This window comes from Drosophila bipectinata, unplaced genomic scaffold (genome assembly GCF_030179905.1).
Source record: "Drosophila bipectinata strain 14024-0381.07 unplaced genomic scaffold, DbipHiC1v2 scaffold_30, whole genome shotgun sequence".
In the NCBI taxonomy this organism is placed as follows: domain Eukaryota; kingdom Metazoa; phylum Arthropoda; class Insecta; order Diptera; family Drosophilidae; genus Drosophila; species Drosophila bipectinata.
Genome location: NW_027222953.1, coordinates 42,501 through 57,895, shown reverse-complemented (window position 1 = coordinate 57,895; position 15,395 = coordinate 42,501). Strand labels below are relative to the sequence as shown.

At 31.8% G+C, this 15,395-nt stretch overlaps 4 non-coding genes across 4 annotated transcripts in view; all 4 read right to left on the bottom strand.

Annotated features, from left to right (window-relative positions):
• Positions 1-296: 296 nt before the first annotated feature.
• LOC138927520 (small subunit ribosomal RNA) lies at positions 297-2,291 on the bottom strand. The gene has a single exon (XR_011444000.1). It is a non-coding gene; the product is annotated as a small subunit ribosomal RNA (ribosomal RNA).
• A 7,680-nt stretch (positions 2,292-9,971) lies between these two features.
• LOC138927522 (large subunit ribosomal RNA) lies at positions 9,972-13,921 on the bottom strand. Its single transcript, XR_011444002.1, has one exon. It is a non-coding gene; the product is annotated as a large subunit ribosomal RNA (ribosomal RNA).
• Positions 13,922-14,239: 318 nt separating this feature from the next.
• Positions 14,240-14,418, bottom strand: LOC138927525 (5.8S ribosomal RNA). Its single transcript, XR_011444004.1, has one exon. It is a non-coding gene; the product is annotated as a 5.8S ribosomal RNA (ribosomal RNA).
• A 707-nt stretch (positions 14,419-15,125) lies between these two features.
• The window catches only part of LOC138927521 (small subunit ribosomal RNA), a 1,995-nt gene continuing 1,725 nt past the window's right edge, over positions 15,126-15,395 (bottom strand). The window contains exon 1 of the ribosomal RNA XR_011444001.1: positions 15,126-15,395. This exon is cut by the window's right edge and continues 1,725 nt beyond it. This is a non-coding gene — a ribosomal RNA (small subunit ribosomal RNA).

Sequence of the window (15,395 nt, the reverse complement as noted above, 5' to 3'; positions counted from 1 at the left end):
ATATAATCAATATAAATATATTTATATTGTTTTAATATTATATAAAGCATTAACCTGTATATCAGGTACAACAATGTAATTTTTAGGTGTTGCATTTATCAATGTATGCGCATAATTTAATATGAACAATACATCACGCAACGCATGTATATTAATTAAATATACACGCAATTTATATTGAAGACAACAAATGGTCTATATATTCAATATAATATAGATGTCTTTTATTTTTGGGTAATTTTTATTTATATATTTATATATAATAAATATTTTAATAACGGATAAGATTCATTCAATAATGATCCTTCCGCAGGTTCACCTACGGAAACCTTGTTACGACTTTTACTTCCTCTAAATAATCAAGTTCGGTCAACTTCTGCGAAACAACCGTAACACACAAGGCGTCACAGTGATCACGTCCGGAGACCTCACTAAATAATTCAATCGGTAGTAGCGACGGGCGGTGTGCACAAAGGGCAGGGACGTAATCAATGCGAGTTAATGACTCACACTTACTAGGAATTCCAAGTTCATGTGAACAGTTTCAGTTCACAATCCCAAGCATGAAAGTGGTTCAGCGGTTTACCCGGACCTCTCGGTCTAGGAAATACACGTTGATACTTTCATTGTAGCGCGCGTGCAGCCCAGGACATCTAAGGGCATCACAGACCTGTTATTGCTCAATCTCATTATTGCTAGACGCAATTTGTCCATTTAAGAAGCTAGTATCCTTATAATGGGACAAACCAACAGGTACGGCTCCACTTATATAAACACATTCAAACACAATAAACATTTTACTGCTACCATGAATGAAGGCTATATAAGCTTCAACACCATAATCCTGAAGATATCTATTTAATATATTTGAGTCTCGTTCGTTATCGGAATTAACCAGACAAATCACTCCACGAACTAAGAACGGCCATGCACCACCACCCATAGATTCGAGAAAGAGCTATCAATCTGTCTTACACACTTATGTTCGGACCTGGTAAGTTTTCCCGTGTTGAGTCAAATTAAGCCGCAGGCTCCACTCCTGGTGGTGCCCTTCCGTCAATTCCTTTAAGTTTCAGCTTTGCAACCATACTTCCCCCGGAGCCCAAAAGCTTTGGTTTCCCGGGAAGCGACTGAGAGAGCCATAAAAGTAGCTACACCCAATTGCTAGCTGGCATCGTTTATGGTTAGAACTAGGGCGGTATCTGATCGCCTTCGAACCTCTAACTTTCGTTCTTGATTAATGAAAACATCTTTGGCAAATGCTTTCGCTTAAGTTAGTCTTACGACGGTCCAAGAATTTCACCTCTCGCGTCGTAATACTAATGCCCCCAAACTGCTTCTATTAATCATTACCTCTTGATCTGAAAACCAATGAAAGCAGAACAGAGGTCTTATTTCATTATCCCATGCACAGAATATTCAGGCATTTGAAGCCTGCTTTAAGCACTCTAATTTGTTCAAAGTAATTGTACCGGCCCACAATAACACTCGTTTAAGAGCACTAATGCAGGTTTTTAAATAGGAGGAACATATGAAAAAATACAAGTATTTAAACATATATAAGAACTCCACCGGTAATACGCTTACATACATAAAGGTATAGTACTAACTACAATTGTATGTTGTACTACCCGTATGAAGCACAAGTTCAACTACGAACGTTTTAACCGCAACAACTTTAATATACGCTATTGGAGCTGGAATTACCGCGGCTGCTGGCACCAGACTTGCCCTCCAATTGGTCCTTGTTAAAGGATTTAAAGTGTACTCATTCCAATTACAGGGCCTCGGATATGAGTCCTGTATTGTTATTTTTCGTCACTACCTCCCCGAGCTGGGAGTGGGTAATTTACGCGCCTGCTGCCTTCCTTAGATGTGGTAGCCGTTTCTCAGGCTCCCTCTCCGGAATCGAACCCTGATTCCCCGTTACCCGTTGCAACCATGGTAGTCCTAGATACTACCATCAAAAGTTGATAGGGCAGACATTTGAAAGATCTGTCGTCGGTACAAGACCATACGATCTGCATGTTATCTAGAGTTCAACCAATATAACGATCTTGCGATCGCTTGGTTTTAGCCTAATAAAAGCACATGTCCCATAAGGTTCATGTTTTAATTGCATGTATTAGCTCTAGAATTACCACAGTTATCCAAGTAACTGTTAACGATCTAAGGAACCATAACTGATATAATGAGCCTTTTGCGGTTTCACTTTTAATGCGTGTGTACTTAGACATGCATGGCTTAATCTTTGAGACAAGCATATAACTACTGGCAGGATCAACCAGAATAATGTTTATATCTTTGATATATTTCATTTTCATATTGATATATAGAAAATAAATATTGCAAATATTTGTATAAATTAAAATATTAACGAATTTGGCCAATTATTATATGGCATTCAATATTCGTTCATTTATTAAAATATATATATATATATATATATATATATTTTTAATATATCCCTCGGGTGCCCAACGCATACACCTCAGGGTATATTTTTTTCATGGCTTTTTCTTAAACCCTCGTTTGTGTTAGGGTATTTATATGAGCGGGCGGTCTTTTTATTTATATAAGCCTTCTTTAATATTTTTTTTTAATAAAATACAATATTATGCATATATTTAATTCTAAAATATCTTTATATTTTCACATACAACAATTTGTATATATTCACATATATATATTTGCTTAATTTTATAATAAAATTATCGCATATGTATTTTGATAATAAATTTAAAATTTATTTTCTTTGTATATAAAAGTCTAGTTTTATATGATATAAAACTAAGCACTTTTTAATTTTCATATATTTATATATTTTCATATATATAGTTTATTCATATTTATTTATACAATAATAATAATAATAATATTACTACTATTATCATATACGTATATGAAATTAAATTTAATTCCATATACTTACTAGGATATAATAAAAAGAAATTTTTATTTGCCTAGAACCAGAAATTAACGATAATAATTGGAAACTTGTCAAATTATAATTTATAATAAGACGTAGACGCTTCAACGATATTATCTAAGTATACAATATAGTGTATATATAATATATAATATAGTATGTTATATTATATAGATAGGCTTACACCACCTACCATATATACCTTTTTGACCACACTTTCGTCAAGCTGGGTATTTATTTGCCTTCTTTCCCTCACCTAAAAATACTCATCGGTATTTTAGTATATTCATATAATATAAATAATATACTATATTGGTAGGACGACACCACCTACCCTATATACCTTTTTGAACACACTTTCGTCAAGCTGGGTATTTATTTGCCTTTTTACCCTCACCTAAATATACTCATCGGTATATTTCAGTATATTTTAGTATATCCATATGAATATGTATATCCATATCCATATCCATATCCATATCCATATGAAAATAATTTAATATTTCCATATTTATTATAATATAATAAATATTATTATATTATATATTATATGGTAGGCTATCCCCATCACCCTCCATTTATTTCATAATCCTTTAAATATTTTCATATCCAAATAAATTTTTTTTATATTCATATATTTTCATATATGTTATATGCATATGTATTCATAACCATATGCTCATATATTAATACTGGCGGTCTTCTGTTTAATATAATATTATTTTAATATTATATTGGCAGGCTGAACACCACCTACCCTATATACCTTTTTGAACACGGTTTCGTCAATCCGGTCATTTATTGTATGGGAAGTATGACTTTCCCACACATATTTGGATATCCATACGATTGCATATCCATATGAAAATATTTTTAATATTTTTAATATATTTTTAATATTTCCATATTTAATATAATATAATTAAATTATTATATTATATATTATATGGTAGGCTATCACCATCACCTACCATATATTTCATATACATATAAATATTTTCATATCCATATATATTTTTTATATTCATATATTTTCATATATGTTATATGCATATGTATTCATAACCATATGCTTATATATTAATACTGGCGGTCTTCTGTTTAATATAATATTATTTTAATATTATATTGGTAGGCCGAACACCACCTACCCTATATACCTTTTTGAACACGGTTTCGTCAATCCGGTCATTTATTGTATGGGAAGTATGACTTTCCCACACATATTTGGATATCCATACGATTGCATATCCATATGAAAATATTTTTAATATTTTTAATATATTTTTAATATTTCCATATTTAATATAATATAATTAAATTATTATATTATATATTATATGGTAGGCTATCACCATCACCTACCATATATTTCATATACATATAAATATTTTCATATCCATATATATTTTTTTATATTCATATATTTTCATATATGTTATATGCATATGTATTCATAACCATATGCTCATATATTAATACTGGCGGTCTTCTGTTTAATATAATATTATTTTAATATTATATTGGTAGGCCGAACACCACCTACCCTATATACCTTTTTGAACACGGTTTCGTCAATCCGGTCATTTATTGTATGGGAAGTATGACTTTCCCACACATATTTGGATATCCATACGATTGCATATCCATATGAAAATATTTTTAATATTTTTAATATATTTTTAATATTTCCATATTTAATATAATATAATTAAATTATTATATTATATATTATATGGTAGGCTATCCTCATCACCTACCATATATTTCATATACATATAAATATTTTCATATCCATATATATTTTTTTATATTCATATATTTTCATATATGTTATATGCATATGTATTCATAACCATATGCTCATATATTAATACTGGCGGTCTTCTGTTTAATATAATATTATTTTAATATTATATTGGCAGGCTGAACACCACCTACCCTATATACCTTTTTGAACACGGTTTCGTCAATCCGGTCATTTATTGTATGGGAAGTATGACTTTCCCACACATATTTGGATATCCATACGATTGCATATCCATATGAAAATATTTTTAATATTTTTAATATATTTTTAATATTTCCATATTTAATATAATATAATTAAATTATTATATTATATATTATATGGTAGGCTAACATCATCACCTACCATATATTCCATATACATATAAATATTTTCATATTCATATATATTTTTTTTTATATATTCATATATTTTCATATATGTTATATGCATATGTATTCATAACCATATGCTTATATATTAATACTGGCGATCTTCTGTTTAATATAATATTATTTTAATATTATATTGGCAGGCTGAACACCACCTACCCTATATACCTTTTTGAACACGGTTTCGTCAATCCGGTCATTTATTGTATGGGAAGTATGACTTTCCCACACATATTTGGATATCCATACGATTGCATATCCATATGAAAATATTTTTAATATTTTTAATATATTTTTAATATTTCCATATTTAATATAATATAATTAAATTATTATATTATATATTATATGGTAGGCTAACATCATCACCTACCATATATTCCATATACATATAAATATTTTCATATTCATATATATTTTTTTTTATATATTCATATATTTTCATATATGTTATATGCATATGTATTCATAACCATATGCTTATATATTAATACTGGCGATCTTCTGTTTAATATAATATTATTTTAATATTATATTGGCAGGCTGAACACCACCTACCCTATATACCTTTTTGAACACGGTTTCGTCAATCCGGTCATTTATTGTATGGGAAGTATGACTTTCCCACACATATTTGGATATCCATACGATTGCATATCCATATGAAAATATTTTTAATATTTTTAATATATTTTTAATATTTCCATATTTAATATAATATAATTAAATTATTATATTATATATTATATGGTAGGCTATCACCATCACCTACCATATATTTCATATACATATAAATATTTTCATATCCATATATATTTTTTTATATTCATATATTTTCATATATGTTATATGCATATGTATTCATAACCATATGCTTATATATTAATACTGGCGGTCTTCTGTTTAATATAATATTATTTTAATATTATATTGGTAGGCCGAACACCACCTACCCTATATACCTTTTTGAACACGGTTTCGTCAATCCGGTCATTTATTGTATGGGAAGTATGACTTTCCCACACATATTTGGATATCCATACGATTGCATATCCATATGAAAATATTTTTAATATTTTTAATATATTTTTAATATTTCCATATTTAATATAATATAATTAAATTATTATATTATATATTATATGGTAGGCTATCACCATCACCTACCATATATTTCATATACATATAAATATTTTCATATCCATATATATTTTTTTATATTCATATATTTTCATATATGTTATATGCATATGTATTCATAACCATATGCTCATATATTAATACTGGCGGTCTTCTGTTTAATATAATATTATTTTAATATTATATTGGTAGGCCGAACACCACCTACCCTATATACCTTTTTGAACACGGTTTCGTCAATCCGGTCATTTATTGTATGGGAAGTATGACTTTCCCACACATATTTGGATATCCATACGATTGCATATCCATATGAAAATATTTTTAATATTTTTAATATATTTTTAATATTTCCATATTTAATATAATATAATTAAATTATTATATTATATATTATATGGTAGGCTATCCTCATCACCTACCATATATTTCATATACATATAAATATTTTCATATCCATATATATTTTTTTATATTCATATATTTTCATATATGTTATATGCATATGTATTCATAACCATATGCTCATATATTAATACTGGCGGTCTTCTGTTTAATATAATATTATTTTAATATTATATTGGCAGGCTGAACACCACCTACCCTATATACCTTTTTGAACACGGTTTCGTCAATCCGGTCATTTATTGTATGGGAAGTATGACTTTCCCACACATATTTGGATATCCATACGATTGCATATCCATATGAAAATATTTTTAATATTTTTAATATATTTTTAATATTTCCATATTTAATATAATATAATTAAATTATTATATTATATATTATATGGTAGGCTAACATCATCACCTACCATATATTCCATATACATATAAATATTTTCATATTCATATATATTTTTTTTATATATTCATATATTTTCATATATGTTATATGCATATGTATTCATAACCATATGCTTATATATTAATACTGGCGATCTTCTGTTTAATATAATATTATTTTAATATTATATTGGTAGGCCGAACACCACCTACCCTATATACCTTTTTGAACACGGTTTCGTCAATCCGGTCATTTATCGTATAGGAAGTACGACTTTCCCACACATATTTGGATATCCATACGATTGCATATCCATATGAAAATATTTTTAATATTTTTAATATTCGTGAGTTTTTAAATAGGGACAGAAGGAATCTCTTGAATTGAATCATGCGCGTCACTAATAAGATGACGAGGCATTTGGCTACCTATGCGAAAGTAATTCAACTCCCGCCGTCTTAAGGTTTAAGACTTATAACAATATATGTTTAATATTTTTAATATCCGTGAGGTTTTAAATAGGGACAGAAGGAATCTCTTGAATTGAATCATGCGCGTCACTAATAAGATGACGAGGCATTTGGCTACCTATGCGAAAGTAATTCAACTCCCGCCGTCTTAAGGTTTAAGACTTATAACAATATATGTTTAATATTTTTAATATCCGTGAGGTTTTAAATAGGGACAGAAGGAATCTCTTGAATTGAATCATGCGCGTCACTAATAAGATGACGAGGCATTTGGCTACCTATGCGAAAGTAATTCAACTCCCGCCGTCTTAAGGTTTAAGACTTATAACAATATATGTTTAATATTTTTAATATCCGTGAGGTTTTAAATAGGGACAGAAGGAATCTCTTGAATTGAATCATGCGCGTCACTAATAAGATGACGAGGCATTTGGCTACCTATGCGAAAGTAATTCAACTCCCGCCGTCTTAAGGTTTAAGACTTATAACAATATATGTTTAATATTTTTAATATCCGTGAGGTTTTAAATAGGGACAGAAGGAATCTCTTGAATTGAATCATGCGCGTCACTAATAAGATGACAAGGCATTTGGCTACCTATGCGAAAGTAATTCAACTCCCGCCGTCTTAAGGTTTAAGACTTATAACAATATATGTTTAATATTTTTAATATCCGTGAGGTTTTAAATAGGGACAGAAGGAATCTCTTGAATTGAATCATGCGCGTCACTAATAAGATGACGAGGCATTTGGCTACCTATGCGAAAGTAATTCAACTCCCGCCGTCTTAAGGTTTAAGACTTATAACAATATATGTTTAATATTTTTAATATCCGTGAGGTTTTAAATAGGGACAGAAGGAATCTCTTGAATTGAATCATGCGCGTCACTAATAAGATGACGAGGCATTTGGCTACCTATGCGAAAGTAATTCAACTCCCGCCGTCTTAAGGTTTAAGACTTATAACAATATATGTTTAATATTTTTAATATCCGTGAGGTTTTAAATAGGGACAGAAGGAATCTCTTGAATTGAATCATGCGCGTCACTAATAAGATGACAAGGCATTTGGCTACCTATGCGAAAGTAATTCAACTCCCGCCGTCTTAAAGTTTAAGACTTATAACAATATAAATGAAAAATATTATTTTCATTTTTCACGTCACTAATAAGATGACGAGGCATTTGGCTACCTAAACGAAAGTAATTCATCTTCCGCCGTTATAAGGTTTAAGACTTATAACAATATAAATGAAAAATATTATTTTCATTTTTCACGTCACTAATAAGATGACGAGGCATTTGGCTACCTATGCGAAAGTAATTCAACTCCCGCCGTCTTAAAGTTTAAGACTTATAACAATATAAATGAAAAATATTATTTTCATTTTTCACGTCACTATTAAGATGACGAGGCATTTGGCTACCTAAACGAAAGTAATTCATCTTCCGCCGTTATAAGGTTTAAGACTTATAACAATATAAATGAAAAATATTATTTTCATTTTTCACGTCACTAATAAGATGACGAGGCATTTGGCTACCTATGCGAAAGTAATTCAACTCCCGCCGTCTTAAAGTTTAAGACTTATAACAATATAAATGAAAAATATTATTTTCATTTTTCACGTCACTAATAAGATGACGAGGCATTTGGCTACCTATGCGAAAGTAATTCAACTCCCGCCGTCTTAAGGTTTAAGACTTATAACAATATATGTTTAATATTTTTAATATCCGTGAGGTTTTAAATAGGGACAGAAGGAATCTCTTGAATTGAATCATGCGCGTCACTAATAAGATGACGAGGCATTTGGCTACCTATGCGAAAGTAATTCAACTCCCGCCGTCTTAAGGTTTAAGACTTATAACAATATATGTTTAATATTTTTAATATCCGTGAGGTTTTAAATAGGGACAGAAGGAATCTCTTGAATTGAATCATGCGCGTCACTAATAAGATGACGAGGCATTTGGCTACCTATGCGAAAGTAATTCAACTCCCGCCGTCTTAAAGTTTAAGACTTATAACAATATAAATGAAAAATATTATTTTCATTTTTCACGTCACTAATAAGATGACGAGGCATTTGGCTACCTAAAAGAAAGTAATTCATCTTCCGCCGTTATAAGGTTTAAGACTTATAACAATATAAATGAAAAATATTATTTTCATTTTTCACGTCACTAATAAGATGACGAGGCATTTGGCTACCTAAACGAAAGTAATTCAACTCCCGCCGTCTTAAGGTTTAAGACTTATAACAATATAAATGAAAAATATTATTTTCATTTTTCACGTCACTAATAAGATGACGAAACAGTTAGTAGGCCACAATTAGTAGGGAAACGTGGACAACCCGTGATAAATCCTTATATGCTTTCTTAGATATAGCATATAAAGATTTTTTATACTAAATATACATATTTACACATGCATATTTACATTTTTTTTATATTTCGAATCATCAAGCAAAGGATAAGCTTCAGTGGATCGCAGTATGGCAGCTGCTCAACCACTTACAACACCTTGCCCGTTACAAAAGTCGTTTACAATTGATTCTAGGCTTTGTCATTGTATTAAATAATGTTTTCATATGTAACTAGCATGGCATCAGGTGATCAAAGATCCTCCCAATTTACTATGTTACAAATTACATTGGCATCACATCCATTGTCGTTTAAAATATAAATAATAAACTTTAAATGGTTTAGAAGCCATACAATGCAAATTGCCCCTTATTTATCATTGCAGTCCAGCACGGATACGACCTTAGAGGCGTTCAGGCATAATCCAACGGACGTAGCGTCATACCACTGTTCGCTCGAACAAGTATTGTGCCATTGGTCCGTACCTGCGGTTCCTCTCGTACTACGCAGGAATGCTGTCGCAACAACGTTTTGTCATTAGTAGGGTAAAACTAACCTGTCTCACGACGGTCTAAACCCAGCTCACGTTCCCTTGCATGGGTGAACAATCCAACGCTTGGTGAATTTTGCTTCACAATGATAGGAAGAGCCGACATCGAAGGATCAAAAAGCGACGTCGCTATGAACGCTTGGCCGCCACAAGCCAGTTATCCCTATGGTAACTTTTCTGACACCTCTTGTTAAAAACTCTTTAAACCAAAAGGATCGATAGGCCGAGCTTTTGCTGTCCCTGTGTGTACTGAACACCGAGATCAAGTCAGCATTTGCCCTTTTGCTCTATGTGTGGTTTCTGTCCGCACTGAGCTGGCCTTGGGACACCTCCGTTATTATTTGAGAGATGTACCGCCCCAGTCAAACTCCCTACCTGGCAATGTCCTTGAATTGGATCATACCTGAGTAATTGGAGTTATACCAAATTTTCAAATCGATAATACATGAATGCATCTCTCATTAAAGAATTTGTTTGCGATTATATAACAAACTCGTGATACTTTGATCAAGAAGCTTGCATCAAAACCCAATACCATAAGATATAATAAATATATCCGTATAATGGCTAGGAAATGATACACGTTCCATTTAATCAAGTAAGTAAGGAAACAATAAGAGTAGTGGTATTTCATTGTCGATACCAAACCGAAGTCTAATATCTCCCACTTATTCTACACCTCTTATGTCTCCTTACACTGCCAGATTAGAGTCAAGCTCAAAAGGGTCTTCTTTCCCCGCTAATTATTCCAAGCCCGTTCCCTTGGCTGTGGTTTCGCTAGATAGTAGATAGGGACAGAAGGAATCTCGTTAATCCATTCATGCGCGTCACTAATTAGATGACGAGGCATTTGGCTACCTTAAGAGAGTCATAGTTACTCCCGCCGTTGACCCGCGCTTACTTGAATTTCTTCACTTTGACATTCAGAGCACTGGGCAGAAATCACATTGTGTCAACACCCGCTAGGGCCATCACAATGCTTTGTTTTAATTAGACAGTCGGATTCCCCAAGTCCGTGCCAGTTCTGAATTGATTGTTAATTGATAATCGTTATAATTAATAAGAACTAATTGGTTTGACCCAACTAGTATTCTTAAAAATTTTAGCAAGAAAGTTCCACAATTGGATACGTAACTAAACTATCCGGGGAACAAGTTACAACCATAAATGATTATAACTCTATTTACCCAGAACGAGCACATAAACCATATTATTGTTTCCCAATCAAGCCCGACTATCTCAATCTTCAGAGCCAATCCTTATCCCGAAGTTACGGATCTAATTTGCCGACTTCCCTTACCTACATTATTCTATCGACTAGAGACTCTTCACCTTGGAGACCAGCTGCGGATATTGGTACGGCCTGTTGAGAAGTTTGCGTATCCCCACCATAAATTTTCAAGGTCCGAGGAGAAAATATCGACACAACAGTATATGTCATGCTCTTCTAGCCCATCTACCATATCTCTCTGCGAAAGACTTCCATGGTAGTACGACTATAAAACAGAAAAGAAAACTCTTCCGATATCTCTCGACGGCTTCTTTATGGTCGTTCCTGTTGCCAGGATGAGCACGAGGCCCATATTTAATAACAAACGGATACTCAACAGGTTACGGAATTGGAACCGTATTCCCTTTCGTTCAAAATTATTCAAGTATATAATTTTCACAATAATTGTAATATTTATTTTTACTTGAAAATTTTCGGCTTTCGCCTTGAACTTAGGACCGACTAACTCGTGATCAACCACTGTTCACACGAAACCCTTCTCCACTTCAGTCCTCCAAGGTCTCATTCGATTATTTGCTACTACCACCAAGATCTGTACCAATAGCAGCTCCATGCAGGCTTACGCCAAACACTTCTACGCATACCATTGTACCTTCCTACTCACTAAAGTTTCAAAATTTATATTACAAGTAATATAAATCATCTACTTTAGCGGTAATGTATAGGTATACAACTTAAGCGCCATCCATTTTAAGGGCTAGTTGCTTCGGCAGGTGAGTTGTTACACACTCCTTAGCGGATTTCGACTTCCATGATCACCGTCCTGCTGTTTTAAGCAACCAACGCCTTTCATGGTTTCTGCATGAGTTGTTAATTTGGGCACCGTAACATTACGTTTGGTTCATCCCACAGCGCCAGTTCTGCTTACCAAAAGTGGCCCACTGGGCACATTATATCATAACCTTAAACTTCATATCAAGAAAGTTAAGGTTCTTACCCATTTAAAGTTTGAGAATAGGTTAAGATCGTTTCGACCCTAAGGCCTCTAATCATTCGCTTTACCAGATAAGATTATTTTATATAACATTAAAATGCACCAGCTATCCTGAGGGAAACTTCGGAAGGAACCAGCTACTAGATGGTTCGATTGGTCTTTCGCCCCTATACTCAATTCTGACAATCGATTTGCACGTCAGAACTGTTTCGGTCTTCCATCAGGGTTTCCCCTGACTTCAACCTGATCAAGTATAGTTCACCATCTTTCGGGTCACAGCATATCTGCTCAAGGTACGTTCCAGTTAGAGGCATAAATAATATAAATATTATTATACATAACTATATAGAACGCCCCGGGATTGTGTTAATTAACTATAAAATAGTTAAAAAACTAATCCCATTAATAGTCAAGTTAATTACGCTATTAGGTTTATATCCCAATAACTTGCACATATGTTAGACTCCTTGGTCCGTGTTTCAAGACGGGTCCCGAAGGTATCCTGAATCTTTCGCATTGTTAATCATACAAGTGCATATAATAAACACAAAAATCAATGATAATTATGCCATTATATAATTCCGAAAAATTAACGCACTGTATTCTTATTAATCTATCAACACTTTATCAAATTAATGACATTTATCCTATGTTAAAATGCAAGCATAATAATTTGAATAAACTATAAGTCATATTTTATGATAAATTATATATGTTAATAGATTACAATGTCCTTATATGGAAAAAATGCACACTATTTCTATAATATTATTTAAATATTATAACTTTAATGATGAATTTTCCATAATGGATATTCAGGTTCATCGGGCTTAACCTCTAAGCAGTTTCACGTACTATTTAACTCTCTATTCAGAGTTCTTTTCAACTTTCCCTCACGGTACTTGTTTACTATCGGTCTCATGGTTATATTTAGTTTTAGATGGAGTTTACCACCCACTTAGTGCTGCACTATCAAGCAACACGACTCTTTGGAAACATCATCTAGTAATCATTAACGTTATACGGGCCTGGCACCCTCTATGGGTAAATGGCCTCATTTAAGAAGGACTTAAATCGTTAATTTCTCATACTAGAATATTGACGCTCCATACACTGCATCTCACATTTGCCATATAGACAAAGTGACTTAGTGCTGAACTGATTTCTTTTCGCTCGCCGCTACTAAGAAAATCCTTGTTAGTTTCTTTTCCTCCCCTAATTAATATGCTTAAATTCAGGGGGTAGTCCCATATGAGTTGAGGTTGTATAAAGCAATGTATATATATATAAACAATATATCTCTATGAAGAACAATATATTTGATATATTTTCAATTTTCGCATCTTTAAATAAGAGACAATTCTAGTTAAAAAAAATTTAATTTTTTTTATGCTAGACATTTCTCAGTATTATTTGAATTGAAAAAAGAAAGAATTGTATATCTTCATTTTTTCTTTTATAAATATTTGAGATAATTGCTTTTATATTTAATATTATGAATATATAAATATATCCAATAATATACCATATGCATATCATTATAAAAATATATAATAATAAGCAACTTTATTAGCATAGTCTTACAACCCTCAACCATATGTAGTCCAAGCAGCACTATAAAATTAATTAAAGTACATAACAGCATGGACTGCGATATGCGTTCAAAATGTCGATGTTCATGTGTCCTGCAGTTCACACGATGACGCACAGTTTGCTGCGTTCTTCATCGACCCATGAGCCGAGTGATCCACCGCTTAGAGTTTTATAAATATATATAAATATACAATTCGTCAATTATGTTTTTATTGAAAGAAATTAAAAATACACCATTTAACTGGCATATATCAATTCCTTCAATAAAGTTATTTTATACCTAAATAATTGTTGCGAAATGTCTTAGTTTTATATAATCAATATAAATATAATTTATATTGTTTTAATATTATATAAAGCATTAACCTGTATATCAGGTACAACAATGTATATTTTAGGTGTTGCATTTATCAATGTATGCGCATAATTTAATATGAACAATACATCACGCAACGCATGTATATTAATTAAATATACACGCAATTTATATTCAATATATTCGTCTATATTTAAACATATAAAATATGTTTAATTTTTTTATATACCTAAAATAATTGTTGCGAAATGTCTTAGTTTTATATAATCAATATAAATATAATTTATATTGTTTTAATATTATATAAAGCATTAACCTGTATATCAGAGGTACAACAATGTATATTTTAGGTGTTGCATTTATCAATGTATGCGCATAATTTAATATGAACAATACATCACGCAACGCATGTATATTAATTAAATATACACGCAATTTATATTGAAGACAACAAATGGTCTATATATTCAATATAATATATATGTCTTTTATTTTTGGGTAATTTTTATTTATATATTTATATATAATAAATATTTTAATAACGGATAAGATTCATTCAATAATGATCCTTCCGCAGGTTCACCTACGGAAACCTTGTTACGACTTTTACTTCCTCTAAATAATCAAGTTCGGTCAACTTCTGCGAAACAACCGTAACACACAAGGCGTCACAGTGATCACGTCCGGAGACCTCACTAAATAATTCAATCGGTAGTAGCGACGGGCGGTGTGCACAAAGGGCAGGGACGTAATCAATGCGAGTTAATGACTCACACTTACTAGGAATTCCAAGTTCATGTGAACAGTTTCAGTTCACAATCCCAAGCATG